The 18350-nt window shown below is 48.9% G+C and overlaps 1 long non-coding RNA gene across 1 annotated transcript in view; it reads left to right on the top strand.

Annotated features, from left to right (window-relative positions):
• LOC141153344 (uncharacterized) overlaps nucleotides 1-13908 on the top strand; it is a 51157-nt gene extending 37249 nt beyond the window's left edge. Inside the window, exon 5 of the long non-coding RNA XR_012247288.1 lies at nucleotides 13235-13908. This is a non-coding gene — a long non-coding RNA (uncharacterized lncRNA). The remainder of the gene's footprint in view (nucleotides 1-13234) is intronic.
• Nucleotides 13909-18350: the final 4442 nt, after the last annotated feature.

Below are 18350 nucleotides of genomic sequence, written 5' to 3'. Positions count from 1 at the left end.
GTTTTGATCAGGTTTACCCTTTCCCTTAGGGTCAAAGACCAACCCTTCCATTGGTTCACCTTCTGAGTGGCGATCTCTAGCCTGCTGTCCCAATTTTGTTTGGGGTAATCCCCCTGGCCAAATTCGATGCCAAGAACTTTTGCAGAGACTTTGGGTTCTGGAAGGGTGTCCGGGAGATCAAAACCAGGATCTCCTCCTCCCAGCCAGAGACTCTCACACTTATCCCGGTTGATCATAGAATCATAGAATCATAGAATGGTAGAGTTGGAAGGGACCTCCTGGGTCATCTGGTCCAACCCCCTGCTCAAAGCAGGATTCACTAGATCATCTCAGACAGATGTCTGTCCAGCCTCTGTTTGAAGACGTCCATTGAAGGGGAACTCACCACCTCTCGTGGCAGCCTGTTCCACTCATTAATCACCCTAACTGTCAAAAAGTTTTTTCTAATATCTAATCTGTGTCTCCTCCCATTTAGTTTCATCCCATTGCTTCTAGTCTTTCCTTGTGCAAATGAGAATAAAGATGATCCTTCTACAATGTGACAGCCCTTGACATATTTGTAGACAGCTATTAAGTCTCCTCTCAGTCTTCTTTTTTGCAAGCTAAACATTCCCAAATCCTGCAACCGTTCCTCATAGGACATGGTTTGCAGACCGGCCACCATTCTGGTCGCTCTTCTCTGAACTTGCTCCAGTTTGTCTATGTCTTTTTTAAAATGTGGTGCCCAAAACTGTACACAGTATTCCAGATGAGGTCTGACCAAAGAGGAGTAAAGACCGATAATGACTTCACGTGATCTAGACTGTATGCTTCTGTTAATACATCCCAGAATTGTATTTGCCTTTTTTGCTGCTGCATCACACTGTTGACTCATGTTCAGTCTATGATCTATTAGTATACCTAAGTCTTTTTCACATGTACTGTTGCTTAGCTCTATTCCTCCCATTCTGTATATGCTTTTTTCATTTTTATTGCCCAGATGTAGTACTTTGCATTTTTCCCTGTTAAAAACCATTCTGTTGGTTGCTGCCCACTGCTCCAGTTTATTTAGGTCTTTTTGAATCCTCTCTCTCTCTTCTCTAGTATTAGCTATCCCTCCTAGCTTTGTGTCATCAGCAAATTTAATCAGTTTACCCTCAATTCCTTCATCTAAATCATTGATAAAGATATTGAACAATACAGATCCCAGGACGGAGCCCTGTGGTACCCCACTTGAGACATTCATCCAGCTGGATGTGAAGCCATTTACAACCACCCTTTGAGTCCGATCACTAAGCCAGTTATGAATCCACCTAACAGTTGCCTGGTCCATTGCATACTTGGTCATTTTTTCAATAAGGATGGTGTGAGATACTTTGTCAAATGCTTTGCTGATCTTAGACCCGGATGCCTCCGAGTAGCGATTTACCTCTGACATCAGCCATTCTGCCTCCCCATCAGAGGAAACAAAAACGGTGACGTCATCGGCATACGCCACCACTCTCAGAGTGGCTTCCGGTGCTGCCCGGTCCATCCCGATCCCAGCCAACGGTCCACGCTCCACCCTCCTAAGAAGTGGGTCAATCGCAAACACGTACAGTAGCGGGCTCAAGGGACAACCCTGGCGAACACCACACCCAACCTCAAAAGAGCTGCCAATCCAACCGTTCACAAGCGGGAAACTCTCTGCCCCAGAGTACAAGGTCTTAAGCCAATCAACAAACCCCCCCGGCAGGCCATACCTCAGAAGGACAGACCAGAGGTACTCATGATTAACCCGATCAAACGCTTTTGCCTGGTCCAATGACAGCATGTACCCCTTCCAGTGGCCAGCCCTACCCTGCTCCACCGCCTCTCGGACACAGAGTACAGCACTAATTGTACTGCGGCCCGGAACAGAGCAATGCTGGGCCGCCGAAAGGAGCTGGGGTGCAAATTTCACCAGCCGATTAAACAGCACCTTTGCCAAAACCTTCCTGTCTGCATTGAGAAGCGCTATGGGACGCCAATTCTCAATGCAAGATGGGTCCTTACCCTTTGACAAGATGATCAGGGCAGACCTCCTCATTGACTTTGGCAGAGTGCCCGAGGAAAGACACTCATTGAATACCTCAGTCAAGAGGGGAACCAAGGCGTCCTTAAAGGTCTTATAGAATTCAGATATTAAGCCATCTGGACCGGGAGATTTCTTCAGGGCAAGCCCTTCAATCGCCAACTTAACTTCCTCTTCCCTGATCATCTCTGTCAAAACGCCAAGAGAGGGGTCTACCCCTGGTTCGGGGACGGCTTCAGCCAGAAAAGCCGACATCTCATCCCAATCCAGATCCCTCTTCCCCAAGAGGTGCGAGTAGAAGGATCTGACGACCTCCAGGATCCCTGATCTGGATCTTTTCAGGGACCCCGCAGTGTCAACCAGTCCTGTAACAACTTTACTATTCACTGACATCTTGCAGTTTCTATAAGGGTCGGGCGAGCGGTACTTCCCGTAATCCCTCTCAAAAACCAAAGATGCGTGTCTATCATACTGACACCTCATTAGCAAAGATTTCACTCTGGAGATCTCCTCGCGGCTACCTCCAGTTGAGACAAGATGCTCGAGTTTCCTCCTCAGGCCCTGATACAGGCGGTACCTGTCCAGGCTCCTGAGGCTCGAGAGCTGGCGGAAGAATCTCGCCACCCTTTTCTTAAAAATCTCCCATCACTCTGACTTACTACTACAAAGATCCAGTAAGGGTACCTGGCTATGAAGAAAATCCTCAAAGGACTGTCTTATCTCCGCTTCTTCCAAGAGAGACGAATTGAGCCTCCAAAAGCCTCTTCCCATCCGGGGGGTCTCTGTAACATTCAGGGAAAACAAAATCAAACAGTGATCGGAGAACTCCACCTCAACAACAGATACTGCTGAAGAGACGGCTTCCTCCTTTAAATAAAACCTGTCTATCCTGGACCTACAGTTACCTCTATGATAGGTGAACCCCTCGTGGCCTGCGGTGTGCCGGATGTGGACATCCACCAGGCGAGCCTCACTAGCTATACTATTAAGGGCAACGCTATCATAAGTCAGCTTGTCTCTGGAACCTCCTCTATCCCGGGGCCTCGTGACAGTGTTGAAGTCCCCTCCAAAGACGACCTGCCGACTCGTAAAAAGGTAGGGCTTGATCCTCATAAAGAGACACTTCCGGTCCCATTTAGATTGGGGACCATAGATGTTAATGAGCCGAAGCTCTTGTCCCTTCATGAGGACATCTAATATCAGGCACCTCCCCATTTCTAACTCAATAACCCGTCGGCATTCTACCAGTGCGGTAAAAAGGACCGCCACTCCGCTATACGGCTCGGCCGCAAGAGACCAATAGGAGGGCCCGAGTCTCTACTCCCTCTTAGCTATAAACACCTCTGCCATATTTGGCAGCCTGGTCTCTTGCAAAAAGAAAATGTCAGCTTCAACCCGGCTGAGAAAATCAAAGGCCGCAAATCTAGCCATGTTTGACTTAATGCTGGCGACATTAATGGACGCCAGCGTCAACGGAGTGGGTACCGCCATCATTGGTGATTGAGTTAGATGGCTTTCTTCTTCCCACTCCCCTTATCCTCTGCCTCAGAGGAGAAATCCTTCCCCCTCTTTAATGACACAGAGGTGTCCATTCCCACATTTTTCCTTCTTTTTTCGTCCTCGTCTCCGGACTCTGGGCCAGTCCCTCCCCCCAAGGACCTTGCATCCCCAGGAGAAGGAGACTCGGCGCCCCCTGTAAGCTCCGCTGAAGCCGGAACCTCACCCTCAGCCTCCTCCTCAGAGGAAGAGATGTTATCAAGGGCTTGGAACCGGTTAGAAAGACCAACTAGAGGGGAGTCGGTTTTACCTTCCTTAGGTACCTTGGTCAGAGCGGGAGAAGATGTTTTATCTCCCTTCTTTCTCTTCTTTTTGGTGCCGAGCTTACGCTTGTGCTCTAGCCACCACTTATTATCCTCATCCATACTTTCATAATGGGAGGATTCTGAAGCAGAGGCAGTTTCCTCCCTGTGGATCCTCCTGACCTCCTCATCCAACTCATCATCCCTCGGGGCCTCAGCAGCAACACTGGCATCCAGGACAGGGGCTGCCCCGGTAGTCTGGGGCTCGCCCCGCTCCCTCTCCTGTCTGCGCTTGTCTAGACGCCTCAGCTGGGCAGGCGTCTTTTTATTGCTTTTCTTCCCTGGCCCCTCAGCTCCCCCAGCCCTGCTAGTCCCCTCTCCAGCAGAATCGGCCTCACGGCTTATCCCACCGGGGTCTCGACTGCATTAGCAAAGGAGCGAGGACAACGGCTGAATGGGTGGCCTAACTCTCCACACAAGAGGCGGCAAGATGGCCGACACCCCCACACAACGCGCATTTCTGCACGGTGCAGTTTGCACTGAAGTGTGTGGGGTCGCCGCACCTGTGACAGAGCTTCGGTTGCCCCTGGTAGAAGACCAGGATACGATCCCTACCCAGGAAGGCAGACGATCGAATGTGGGCAACCGTACCACCTGAACGCTTAAGTTTTACCATAAACGTCCAGGCCCCTGACCAGATACCAAACTCGTCGCGGTTTTTCTTTGGCATCTCCACCACCTCTCCATACCGACCAAGCCACATCATGATGTCATAGCAAGAAAGCGACTCGTTACGAGTCATCACGGTCACTTTCTTGATCTGGTTTTGGCGAGACACTGCCTGAACGGCAAAGTCTCGCCAGCCGGGCTCATTTTTTGCCAACTCATAATTCGCCCAAAAGAGCTCAAGCCCCTCCGGCCGAACAAAGCTGACATCAAACTCAGGCGTGGAATAGGGATGTATCAAGGCGTAGATGTCAATCGCCTTGAAGCCCATCCTCAGCAGGAGCTCCACAACTTTAGACCATGGCGGACATGCATCACTGCCCCTCCACCGAAGACGGACCACATTCCTACGCACACTGCCTGGCCCGGCTGTTGGGAGGGACCACACTGTATCTCCCCCTTTTTGCTCTCGGAAGGCCCCGAGGCCATGCCTCTCTATCCAGAAGGATAGATCAACCTCTCGACCCTCTACCATTAGTGATCTCTCCCCCTTCTTTAGAGCCTCCAGAAGGCGCCGTTGCAACATGCCGTCCCCAAAGCCCGGAGACGAGGAGGATGCCCTATTTGCCCCGGAGGTGACACTGGCATAACTCTGGACAGGTGTTGCCACCCCCGGGGGGGCAACCGGACCAGTGACCACATCAGCCCCAACAGTATCACCATTACCCACCTCCATCTCACCCTCCACCAAACCAGCAACCACACCACTAGACAATGAATTATCCTCATTCACCTCCACCACCACATTCATTCCTGCTGGACCAGTAACAATGGTGGATGACCTTTTGACCTCCGCATCAGGCACAAGGGGCTCAGTCACCTCCATAGAACTGGAGGCGACCTCACCCCCGGTCTTATGTGTGCCCTCCACATCATCGGTCGGTAATTTCCGCTGTTTGGCATTTGGTATAATGTGCCGCTGATCTCTAGCTGCAGTTAGGCGCCGCTGATCTTTAGCATCAGGATCTTCCGGACCAGCGACGCCAACACAAAATAGCACTTTCATGGGAGGACCGGAACGCTCAGCCCCAACTGCCCCCTCACACTGCCGCCGCTTCTCAACTAAGTGATCAGCGGCAACAGCATTCAGAGGCGCCGAGGCTACCGGAGCTGCCCCCGACACCGGGCTGCTCCCCCCTCCCACTGAGGAGCGCACCACAGCATCGTGGCCTGATGGAACGCCCGCCGCCGGGCCGCCCTCACTGTCCAGCCTCTCGGCTGATGCACCTCCTGCTGCGTCCCCACTACTACAAGCAGAGACGGAGCTCTGCGCCTCACTACCGCGCTCTGTAATCTCCCCGCGCCTTTGCACCGGATCCACAGCAGAACCCGGGCTGGGCTGGGCAACGGGGCTTATACAGCGAGCTGAGCCTGCCGCCGACTCAGGGGGTACAGGGAGGGGGGCATATACGTATCTTACCGCTTCCTGCAGCTTTGGCTTGGTCTTCTTTGCCTTTTTGTGGCCCCCAGGTGCCTCTTCTGGTAGATCGTCACCAAGATGGAAGTTTTGGAGGCACACTGGGGACTCCAGAAGCTTAATCTCCGCCATTAGCGCCCCGCCCTGGCCGCTGCTGTCACTGTCCTCCCCAGAGCCGGCAGAACTGCGACCGGATGTCACTGTCGCCTGTCCTGCAGGGAGCTCGCTGCACGTGGCCTGCGGGTGACTTTGCAGGCTGCCAGGTGGGGCTTCCTGCTGGTCATCATCACTCTCATCATCCACCTGGCTCTCAGGCTGCAGCCCCATCTGCCTTTGCTCTCTGGTATCAGCCATTTCTCTAAAGCAGTCTTCACTTATTAGTTTTTCTTTGAATGGACCACTCTGCTCTCTGATTGTGGCTTTCCTTATTTCCAGCAGGTCAATCTCGCTGGTCAGCCTCTTTACTTCAGTCTGGAGCTTGGCCTTCCTTGGTTTGGAGGCCCCCGCAGCTTTTGCGCTTGTGCAGCGCAGCTCCTCCCGGAGCCTCCTGATGAGCTTACTGGCATCTTCATACTCATGGAGGTGGATCATGACCCGGGAGGCATAGGTGGCACAGACTCCCGGGGTCCCTACAGCGCCCACCCCCCCTCAGGGAGGTCGGCCTCACCTCCATGAGCACTCAGCTTTCCTCCGGAAGGAGCGCCATCATGCACGCCGCTGTCAGGCTTTTCCTCCATGCTGGAAGCCTTGCGGCTTCTAGGGGTCTCCACAATCCCGGGGGGAGTAGGAGCCACATTGCTGCGACTCCTGGTGCAGCGTCTCACCCCCGAGTCCTCTGATGTGCAGGCCGGTTGCTGGTTTCTTCTGCCCCTCGCCGGCCTGGTTCGGGAAGCAGAAGCCTGGGACTTGGCTCCTTCACTCATCCCAGAAACCCGCTCTCTCCCTGGGAAAGAGAGAGAACAGGTCCCCAGGTGGAGAAGTGTTGGTTTCTCAGAGATCAGGAGCTCACAGCAGGATCTGCAGCCACCACACCCGTGATCACCACACTGACTAGCAGCTGATCAGAGCTGCACTCACTATTCTGATGGTACAGTCACTGTGTGCATACATTACATTACATTACTGATCCTGAGTTACATCCTGTATTATACTCCAGAGCTGCACTCACTATTCTGCTGGTGCAGTCACTGTGTACATACATTACATTACTGATCCTGTACTGATCCCGAGTTACATCCTGTATTATACTCCAGAGCTGCACTCACTATTCTGCTGGTGCAGTCACTGTGTACATACATTACATTACTTATCCTGAGTTACATCCTGTATTATACTCCAGAGCTGCACTCACTATTCTGCTGGTGCTGTCACTGTGTACATACAGTACATTACTGATTGTAACATACCTGGCAGTGTCCTTGCATAGTGGTCCATCTCCCACTGTGCAAGAGCGCGCACTTGATTTCCAGTCCAAACTGCCACTCTGGCTTCTTTCCATACTGTCTGCTTTGCTTTGCTCTGGCTGCTTAGGGCGACGCCCGCTGAACTTCCTGTTTCTTGTATCTGCTGCAGACACACCCCTAATGCGTCCTCAGCCTATTGCTGTCTGTCGCCTGGTATTTAAACCAGCTTCACCTGGAAGCTAGTGCCTGAGCATCTTGTTCTGTCAGTTGGCTTCTAGTCACTGATGTGCCAGGTCCTGTCTATGTTTCCTGCCTTGCGGTATCAGTTCCCGTGTCTGAACTGTGTCCTGTCTGTGCACTCTAGCCAGCTGTCTTTCTGCCTTTCTTGGAGGCTGTAATTCCAGGCCCGTGTGAACTCGCTCTTAGCCTGTTCGTCCCGCCCTCTGGGGGCCGCATACCCAGACTCGATCCTGTATCTCGCTTCAGTAACTGTTCTTGTCTGAACTGTTTTCTAGCTTCTTACCTGTTTTGTCTTTATGTCCGTTTGCTCCCTTTTTCTGCAGTGTCTGAACCAGCACTTGGCTTTACCTAGGCTTGTTCCTGCATTTTGTTGCAGTAACTGTTCTTGTCCCTGCACCTAACTTCTACTCGTTGCCATTGTACTTCTGTTTGTGAGTTGGAGTCCTTTCGCTACTTCTTTGCAAGTACCTTGTGTGTATCTAGTTCTGCCTTTCTTTTCCAGTCTGTTCCGTGTTAACAGAGCCCTGTCCCCTTTGCTTTGTCTTTGTTTACCGCTTCGGCGATTTATCTCTGTCTTGTCTTACTTACCGCTTTGGCGGTTCCTGCCCGCTCAGCCTTGTCTACCGCGTCTGTGGTTTCGCTCTGCTCGGCCTTGTCTACCGCATCTGCGGTTTCGCTTTGCTCTGCTTGATTACCGCATCTGCGGCTCTGAACCCGTCTCCCAGTCTGTACTGGACCCTACCCAGCCTGCGCTCTAGCCTGCCTGTTCCTGTATTCCCCGGTGTGGGTCAACAGCCGTGTCCGGGGTCTGACCTGGAGTGGCACCTGATCCCTCTGCTCGGTTCCTCCCTGGTGCACTGGCGTCGTATGCCGTCGTGCAACCTTGGTCGGATCGGGCAGATACTTAGTTACGCCCCTCCAGGCACTCTCCGGTTCATGGCACAGTGGAATCACTAATCACGCACACGTCAGTCAGTCCGGGCGTGTGCATTACAGCATGCTCAGGCCATGGTTCCCGTTGAGCCCCACGGCCTTCGCTCTCTGAGACGTTTTCCAGCGAATGCGTGCATCTAGAAGAAATGTATTTATTTATTTATTTTTTTGCTACTAGCTGAGTTCTAGGCGAATTACGCACCAGTCCAGATGGAGCTTTCTGCACTCGTTCCTGCGGATCCACCACGGTACTATGGGGATCCAAGACAGAGTCGTGCATTTGTGGAGCAATGCATGCTACACTTCAAGTTGTACCCTCTTTATTTTCCCACCGATCGGGTTAAGGTGGGATTCATGATGTCTTACCTAGCGGGTGATGCCTTGAAATGGATCACCCCCCTATGGGAAGCACAGGATCCTATCGTCCTGGACCTGCAGGCCTTCTGGTGGCCTTTCTAATGGTCTTCGATGACCCTAACCCGGAGGCCCCTGCTGAAGCTTCACTTCCCATTATCCCGGAGCAGCCCTGATGGGTAATGTGTGTGGGTAGCGCACTAGTCCTCCTGCCCGAAGAGACTGCTGCCCACCCAGAATCCACACAGGATGACTACGCTCTCCGGAATACTTCTCCCAACCTCAAGAGGCAGTCCAGACGTGCTAGGCGTAGAGGCAAGCCGTCACGCCAGGGTCTGACCTGCCTAAGACCTCTTGACCCCAACCTTGAAGTCCCTGCTGAAGTTCACTTCCCAGTATCCCGGAGCAGCCCCGACGGGTAATGTGCGTGGGTAGCGCACCAGTTCTCCTGCCCGAAGAGACTGCTGCCCACCCAGAATCCACACAGGAGGACCTCCTGCACCCGGTATCTGATACTTCACCTACTTTACCCGGTGAGCCTGTCGAAGGGTACTCCGAAGCAGTGATTACCTCCGAGTCTGTGCACCTCTACAACCTGGCGGAGGACCCCCTGTTGCCTCCTGAATCCTCCGGGATACCACTTGATGACAAATGGAGAGAGACTTTCCTACACCCGGTACCTGATACTTCGTCCGCTCCGTCCTGTGAGCTTGACAAAGGGTACCTCAAAGCCGTAGTTACCCCCGAGTCTCTACACCCCTCTGACCGGGCGGAGGACCTCCAGTTGTCTCCTGAACCCTTCGGGGTGCTACCTGGTAGCGAATGGACAGAGACTTTCCTATACTCTGCACCTGATACCTCGCCCGCTTCGTCCAGTGAGTCCGACCTAGTGTACTCCGAAGCAGAGGTTACCCCCGAGTCTCTACACCCCTCCGACCAGGCGGAGAAACTCCAGTTGTCTCCTGAACCCTTCGGGGAGCTACCTGGTAGCGAATGGACAGAGACTTTCCTATACTCTGTACCTGATACCTCGCCTGCTTCGTCCAGTGAGTCCGACCTAGTGTACTCCAAAGCAGAGGTTACCCCCAAGTCTCTGCACTCTTCCGACCCGGCGGAGGACCTCCAGTTGTTTCCTGAATCCTCCGGGGTACCACCAGATAACAAAGGGACAGTGACTTTTCTACACCTTGTACCTGATACCTCGCCCATTTCATACTGTGAGCTTGACAAGATGTACCCCGAAGCAGAGGTTACCCCCGAGTCTCTGCACCCCTCCAACCCGGCGGAGGACTTCCAGTTGTCTCCTGAACCCTCTGGGGTGTTACCTGATAATAAGTGGAGAGAGACTTCCTTGTGTGCTGTTCAAGGTACTCCACCCGTTTCGTCTGTTGCTGAGGATGGCTGGATAGGAGGCCGCATCCTAGCTACCCAGATGAGACCAGTTTTGTCTCTTCCTGTGGACAGTAGAAGTAATCTCCTTGAAGAGAAGGATGGGCCCTCAAATTCCCTGAGGAAGATTCTGGCAGGCCTGAAGAAGAGGGGGCGTAAGGGGGGGGGGGTACTGTAACATACCTGGTGGCGTCCTTGCATAGTGGTCCATCTCCCACTGTGCAAGAGCGCGCACATGATTTCCAGTCCAGCTGCCACTCTGGCTTCTTTCCATACTATCTGCTTTGCTCTGCTCTGGCTGCTTAGGGCGACGCCCGCTGAACTTCCTGTTTCTTGTAGCTGCTGCAGACACACCTCTAATGCGTCCTCAGCCTATTGCTGTCTGTCACCTGGTATTTAACCAGCTCCTCCTTGAAACCCATGCCTGAGCATCTTGTTCTGTCAGTTGGCTTCTAGTCACTGATGTGCCAGGTCCTGTCTATGTTTCCTGCCTTGCGGTATCAGTTCCCGTGTCTGAACTATGTCCTGTCTGTGCACTCTAGCCAGCTGTCTTTCTGCCTTTCTTGGAGGCTGTAATTCCAGGCCCGTGTGAACTCGCTCTTAGCCTGTTCGTCCCGCCCTCTGGGGGCCGCATACCCAGACTCGCTCCTGTATCTCGCTTCAGTAACTGTTCTTGTCTGAACTGTCTTCTAGCTTCTTACCTGTTTTGTCTTTATGTCCGTTTGCTCCCTTTTTCTGCAGTGTCTGAACCAGCACTTGGCTTTACCTAGGCTCGTTCCTGCATTTTGTTGCAGTAACTGTTCTTGTCCCTGCACCTAACTTCTACTCGTTGTCATTGTACTTCCGTTTGTGAGTTGGAGTCCTTTCGCTACTTCTTTGCAAGTACCTTGTGTGTATCTGGTTCTGCCTTTCTTTTCCAGTCTGTTCCGTGTGAACAGAGCCCTGTCCAATTTGCTTTGTCTTTGTTTACCGCTTCGGCGATTTATCTCTGTCCTGTCTTACTTACCGCTTCGGCGGTTCCTGCCCGCTCAGCCTTGTCTACCGCGTCTGCGATTTCGCTCTGCTCAGCCTTGTCTACCGCGTCTGCGGTTTCACTCTGCTCAGCCTTGTCTACCGCATCTGCGGCTCTGAACCCGTCTCCCAGTCTGTACTGGACCCTACCCAGCCTGCGCTCTAGCCTGCCTGTTCCTGTATTCCCCGGTGTGGGTCAACAGCCGTGTCCGGGGTCTGACCTGGAGTGGCACCTGGTCCCTCTGCTTGGTTCCTCCCTGGTGCACTGGCGTCGTATGCCGTCGTGCGACCCTGGTCGGATCGGGCAGATACTTAGTTACGCCCCTCCAGGCACTCTCCGGTTCATGGCACAGTGGAATCACTAATCACGCACACGCTAGTCAGTCCGGGCGTGTGCATTACACTGATCCTGTACTGATCCTGAGTTATATCCTGTATTATACTCCAGAGCTGCACTCACTATTCGGCTGGTGCAGTCACTGTGTACATACATTACATTACTGATCCTGAGTTACATCCTATATTATACTCCAGAGCTGCACTCACTATTCTGCTGGTGCAGTCTCTGTGTACATACATTACATTACTGATCCTGAGTTACATCCTGTATTATACCCCAGAGCTGCACTCACTATTCTGCTGGTGCAGTCACTGTGTACATACATTACATTACTGATCCTGAGTTACATTCTGTATTATCCTCCAGAGCTGCACTCTCTATTCTGCTGGTGCAGTCACTGTGTGCATACATTACATTACTGATCCTGAGTTACATCCTGTATTATACTCCAGAGCTGCACTCACTATTCTGCTGGTGCAGTCACTGTGTACATACATTACATTACTGATCCTGAGTTACATCCTGTATTATACTCCAGAGCTGCACTCACTATTCTGCAGGTGCAGTCACTGTGTTCATACATCACATTACTGATCCTGTACTGATCCTGAGTTACATCCTGTATTATACCCCTGAGCTGCGCTCACTATTCTGCTGGTGTAGTCACTGTGTACATACATTATATTACTGATCCTGAGTTACATCCTGTATTATACTCTAGAGCTGCACTCACTATTCTGCTGGTGCAGTCACTGTGTACATACATTACATTACTGATCCTGAGTTACATCCTGTATTATACTCCAGAGCTGCACTCACTATTCTGCTGGTGCAGTCACTGTGCACATACATTACATTACTGATCCTGAGTTACATCCTGTATTATACCCAAGAGCTGCACTCACTATTCTGCTGGTGCAGTCACTGTGTACATACATTACATTACTGATCCTGTACTGATCCTGAGTTCCATCCTGTATTATACTCCAGAGCTGCACTCACTATTCAACTGGTGCAGTCACTGTGTACATACATTACATTACTGATCCTGTACTGATCCTGAGTTACATCCTGTATTATACTCCAGAGCTGCACTCACTATTCTGCTGGTGCAGTCACTGTGTACATACATTACATTACTGATCCTGAGTTCCATCCTGTATTATACTCCAGAGCTGCACTCACTATTCTGCTGGTGCAGTCACTGTGTACATACATTACATTACTGATCCTGAGTTACCTCCTGTATTATACTCCAGAGCTGCACTCACTATTCTGCTGGTGCAGTCACTGTGTACATACATTACATTACTGATCCTGAGTTACATCCTGTATTATACTGCAGAGCTGCACTCACTATTCTGCTGGTGCAGCCCCTGTGTACATACATTACATTACTGATCCTGAGTTACATCCTGTATTATACTCCAGAGCTGCACTCTCTATTCTGCCTGTGGAGTCAAATTTAATTAGCCTTTGCTCATACTATAGTTTGTGATACTGTTGATTTTGTTACAATATAACTATAAGAACATTAATGACTGGGGATTGTGATATGGTCTATTCACCATTCATTCTTTATGCCTTCAGATGGCTATATTCTTTCCTAATGTTGCCCCCTGTTGGTCGTTATATGCACAGCACTACAGTTCAGTTAAAATGAAAACGTTACAATGTAACACCTATGAGATATTTCCGGACAGCCAATATCCTGCAGGGAATTGCTCCATCTCTTGGTTTATTGCTCACTGACTGACAGTTTATGCTGTTTTTCTGGGAGAGGATTCTCTAAAAGCTGACTGGGAACAGAAGAATGTCATCAGGTTTAGGTTTCAGCTGAAGAGATCTGAAATCTAAAGCTGCAGCAAGTTAATACAGAAGTGCATCCGCCTGTGACCTGCAGCGGGAGCTACCTGGCGGCTCGTCTCCCTGATACTTCTGCTAATATCATGTCAAGATAATTTCACAGCTGATAAGTTTTTCCGAGGATCTTGGCCGGGAACATAACAGTAAAACTGGAGCTGAGTCCAATACATAAATATCTCCAAGTCACAGACGTCTGCAAGACGCGTACGAGGAATGGAAGATCGAGCGAGAAAAATCCTGACACTTACGTGACCGGTGTAATGGCTGCACACGGGGGTAAAAGAGGAGGAAAACTGCCCTCGAGCAGATTTATACCAAAGTAGGAAAAATCATCCAAGTAAACTGCACCAAATTTATTAAAAGGCGCCTCTTAGTACAGCACTGAATAACTCCGGGGAAGCTTCAGACGGTTCTAAAGTCACAAAATGAAACCTAAACCTCCTACGAGCAGGTGCTGATTTGGAACAAAATTTGTCAACTTTATCTCCTACAAAGTTTAATAAAAGTGTCAAAAATTAATTAGACTTGTCCTCTCTTGCTAAACAATGTCCACTTTTTCAACTTTTGGTAAGAATAATGGAAAAATTACACAATTTGTGACTTTTATGTCCCCCATCATGGGTTCCTTCCTGCGATATACAGTGGTGGCCAAAAGTATTGGCACCCCTGCAATTCTGTCAGATAATACTCAGTTTCTTCCTGAAAATGATTGCAATCACAAATTCTTTAGTATTATCCTCTTAATTTAATTTGCTTGCAAGGAAAAAACACAAAAGAGAATGAAGCAAAAATCAAATCATTGATCATTTCACACAAAACTCCAAAAATGGGCCAGACAAAAGTATTGGCACCCTCAGCCTAATACTTGGTTGCACAACCTTTAGCCAAAATAACTGTGAACAACCGCTTCCGGTAACCATCAATGAGTTTCTTACAATGCTCTGCTGGAATTGTAGACCATTCTTCTTTGGTAAACTGCTCCAGGTCCCTGATATTTGAAGGGTGCCTTCTCCAAACTGCCATTTTGAGATCTCTCCACAGGTGTTCTATGGGATTCAGGTCTGGACTCATTGCTGGCCACCTTAGAAGTCTCCAGTGCTTTCTCTCAAACCATTTTATAGTGCTTTTGGAAGTGTGTTTTGGGTCATTGTCCTGCTGGAAGACCCATGACCTCTGAGGGAGACCCAGCTTTCTCACACTGGGCCCTACATTATGCTGCAAAATTTGTTGGTAGTCTTCAGACTTCATAATGCCATGCACACTGTCAAGCAGTCCAGTGCCAGAGGCAGCAAAGCAACCCCAAAACATCAGGGAACCTCCGCCATGTTTGACTGTAGGGACCGTGTTCTTTTCTTTGAATGCCTCTTTTTTTTTCCTGTACACTCTATGTTGATGCTTTTTCCCAAAAAGCTCTACTTTTGTCTCATCTGACCAGAGAACATTCTTCCAAAACGTTTTAGGCTTTCTCAGGTAAGTTTTGGCAAACTCCAGCCTGGCTTTTTTATGTCTCGGGGTAAGAAGTGGGGTCTTCCTGGGTATTCTACCATACAGTCCCTTTTCATTGAGACGTCGACGGATAGTACGGGTTGACACTGTTGTACCCTCGGACTGCAGGGCAGCTTGAACTTGTTTGGATGTTAGTCGAGGTTCTTTATCCACCATCCGTACAATCTTGCGTTGAAATCTCTTGTCAATTTTTCTTTTCCGTCCACATCTAGGGAGGTTAGCCACAGTGCCATGGGCTTTACACTTCTTGATGACACTGCGCACGGAAGACACAGGAACATTCAGGTCTTTGGAGATGGACTTGTAGCCTTGAGATTGCTCATGCTTCCTCACAATTTGGTTTCTCAAGTCCTCAGACAGTTCTTTGGTCTTCTTTCTTTTCTCCATGCTCAATGTGGTATACACAAGGACACAGGACAGAGGTTGAGGCAACTTTAATCCATGTTAACTGGCTGCAAGTGTGATTTAGTTATTGCCAACACCTGTTAGGTGCCACAGGTAAGTTACAGGTGCTGTTAATTACATGAATTACAGAAGCATCACATGATTTTTCAAACGGTGCCAATACTTTTGTCCACCCCCTTTTTTTAGGTTTGGTGTGGAATTATATCCAATTTGGCTTTAGGACAATTCTTTTTGTGTTTTTTCATTGAAGACAAATTAAATGAAGAGAATAATACCAAAGAATTTGTGATTGCAATCATTTTCAGGAAGAAACTGAGTATTATCTGACAGAATTGCAGGGGTGCCAATACTTTTGGCCACCACTGTATGTCCCCCATCCTGCTATATATGTCCCCCCATCCTGGGTTCCTTCCTTTTTTATGTCTTGGCTCCTTTCCTGGTATGTATGCCCCGTATCCTGGGCTCCTTCCTAGTATATATGTCCCCCATCCTGATATATATGTCCCCCCATCTTTGGCTTTTTCCTGGTATATACGCCCACCATCCTGGGTTCTTTCATTTTATATGTCCCCTGTCCTGGTATACTTTCCCCTTTTCTTGGGCCCTTTCCTGGTATATATGCCCCCTATCCTGGGCGCCTTTCTCTTATATATGGTCCCCATTCTGATATATACAGTCATGGCCGAAAGTGTTGGGACCCTTGAAATTTTTCCAGAAAATTATGTATTTCTGCCGAAAATTATCACAATTCCACACGTTTATTTCCTTTGTGTGTATTGGAACAACACAAAAAAAACAGAGATAAAAAGGCAAATTGGACATAATTTCACACAAAACCCCCAAAATGGGTCGGACAAAATTGTTGACACCTTTCCAAAATTGTAGGTAAAAAAACTTTGTTTCCAGCATGCGATGCTCGTTCACACTCACCTGTGGCAAGTAACAGGTGTGGGCAATATGAAAATCACACCTGAAACCAGATAAAAAGGGGAGAGGGTGACTCAATCTTTGCATTGTGTGACTGTGTGTGCTACACTAAACATAGAGAACAGAAAGAGGTGAAGAGAACTGTCTGAGGACTTGAGAACCAAAATTGTTGAACAATATCAACAATCTCAAGGTCATAAGTCCATCTCCAGAGATCTTGAAGTTCCTTTGTCAATGGTGTGCAATGTAATCAAGAAGTTTACAACCCATGGCACTGTAGCTAATCTCCCTGGACGTGGAAGGAAGAGAAAAATTTATGAAAAGTTGCAATGCAGGATAGTCCGGATGGTGGATAAGCAGCTCCAATCAAGTTCCAAAGAAATTCAAGCTGACCTGCAGGCTCAGGGTGCATCAGTGTCAGCGCAAACTATCTGTCAATATTTAAATGAAATGAAACGCTATGGCAGGAGACCCAGGAGGACCCCACTGCTGACACAGAGACATAAAAAAAGCTAGACTGTAGTTTGCCAAAATGTACTCGAGTAAGCCAAAATCCTACTGGGAAAGCGTCTTGTAGACAGATGAGACAAACCTAGAGTATTTGTGTAAAACACATCATTCTACTGTTTACCAAAAATGGAATGAGGCCTACAAAGAAAAGAACACTGTACCTACAGTCAGGTATGGTGGAGGTTCAAAGATGTTGTGAGTTGTTTTGCTGCCTCTGGCACTGGGGGCCTTGACTGTGTGCAAGGCATCATGAAATCTGAAGATTACCAATGGATTTTGGGTGGCAATGTAGTGCCCAGTGTCAGAATGCTGGGTTTGTGTCCTAGATCATGGGTCTTCTAGCAGGACAATGACCCCAAAGATATGTCAAGAAACCCCCAGAAATGGATGGAAACAAAGCGCTGGAGAGTTCTGAAGTGGCAGCCATGAGTCCGGATCTAAATCCCATTGATCACCTGAGGAGAGATCTTACAATTGCTGTTGGGGGAAGACGCCTTCACTTAAAATTACACATATTTGGTATCGCCGTGTCTGGAATGACCCGACCTATAAAACTGTCCCACTAGTTAACCCCTTTAGTGAACACGGTTAAAAAAAAACAAAAAAAAATGAGGGAAAAAACGATGCTTTATCATCATACCGCCAGACAAAAAGTGGAATAAAACCTTGATCAAAAAGACAAATGTAAATAAACGTGGTACCGCTGAAAACATCATCTTGTCCCGCAAAAAACAAGCTGCTATACAGCTCTATCAGGCAAAAAATAAAAAAGTTACAGCTCTCAGAATAAAGCGATGCAAAAATAATTATTTTTTCTATAATATAGTTTTTAGTGTGTAAACGCGCCAAAACATAAAAAACTATATAAATGTGGTATCGCTGTAAACGTACTGACCCGAAGAATAAAGCTGCCTTATCAATTTTACCACACGTGGAGTAGAATAAAAAAAAATACAATTCCTGAATTGTTGATTTTGTTTATTCTGCCTCCCAAAAATCAGAATAGCAAGTGATCAAAAAAATGTCACGTGCCTGAAAATGGCACCAATAAAAACGTCAACTCATTCCGCAAAAAACAACCCGTCACATGACTCTGTCGGACGAAATATGGAAAAATTATAGTGATGCAAAAACTAGTTTTAGTTAAAAAATAAAAGCGTCTTTTCGTGTGTGACAGCTGCCAAACATAAAAACCCGATATGAATCAGGTATCGCTGTAATTGTACCAACCCGAAGAATAAAGTCGTCTAATCACTTATACCGCACGAGGAACGGAGTAAAAAATAAATAAAACCTATTCTTCACCTGCTGCTGATTTGTTCACTCCGCCTCCCAAAGATCGCAGTAAGGCTCAGCTCACAGTTATCCTGTGCTCTGCGCTGAGCGCTTACACCGGGGTTTCCGTGTAAATCTCTGAAATAAGTGATTCAGACGGAACCCCCGAAGTTTCCCTATAACGAGGCAGATGGAGGCACCATGGACGCCGTCTGGC

Source organism: Phyllobates terribilis, unplaced genomic scaffold (genome assembly GCF_046119375.1).
Source record: "Phyllobates terribilis strain yellow unplaced genomic scaffold, ASM4611937v1 Scaffold_7__3_contigs__length_470593459, whole genome shotgun sequence".
Lineage (NCBI taxonomy): Eukaryota > Metazoa > Chordata > Amphibia > Anura > Dendrobatidae > Phyllobates > Phyllobates terribilis.
The sequence above is the reverse complement of the archived record's forward strand: the minus strand, read 5'-3'. Positions and strand labels throughout refer to the sequence as shown.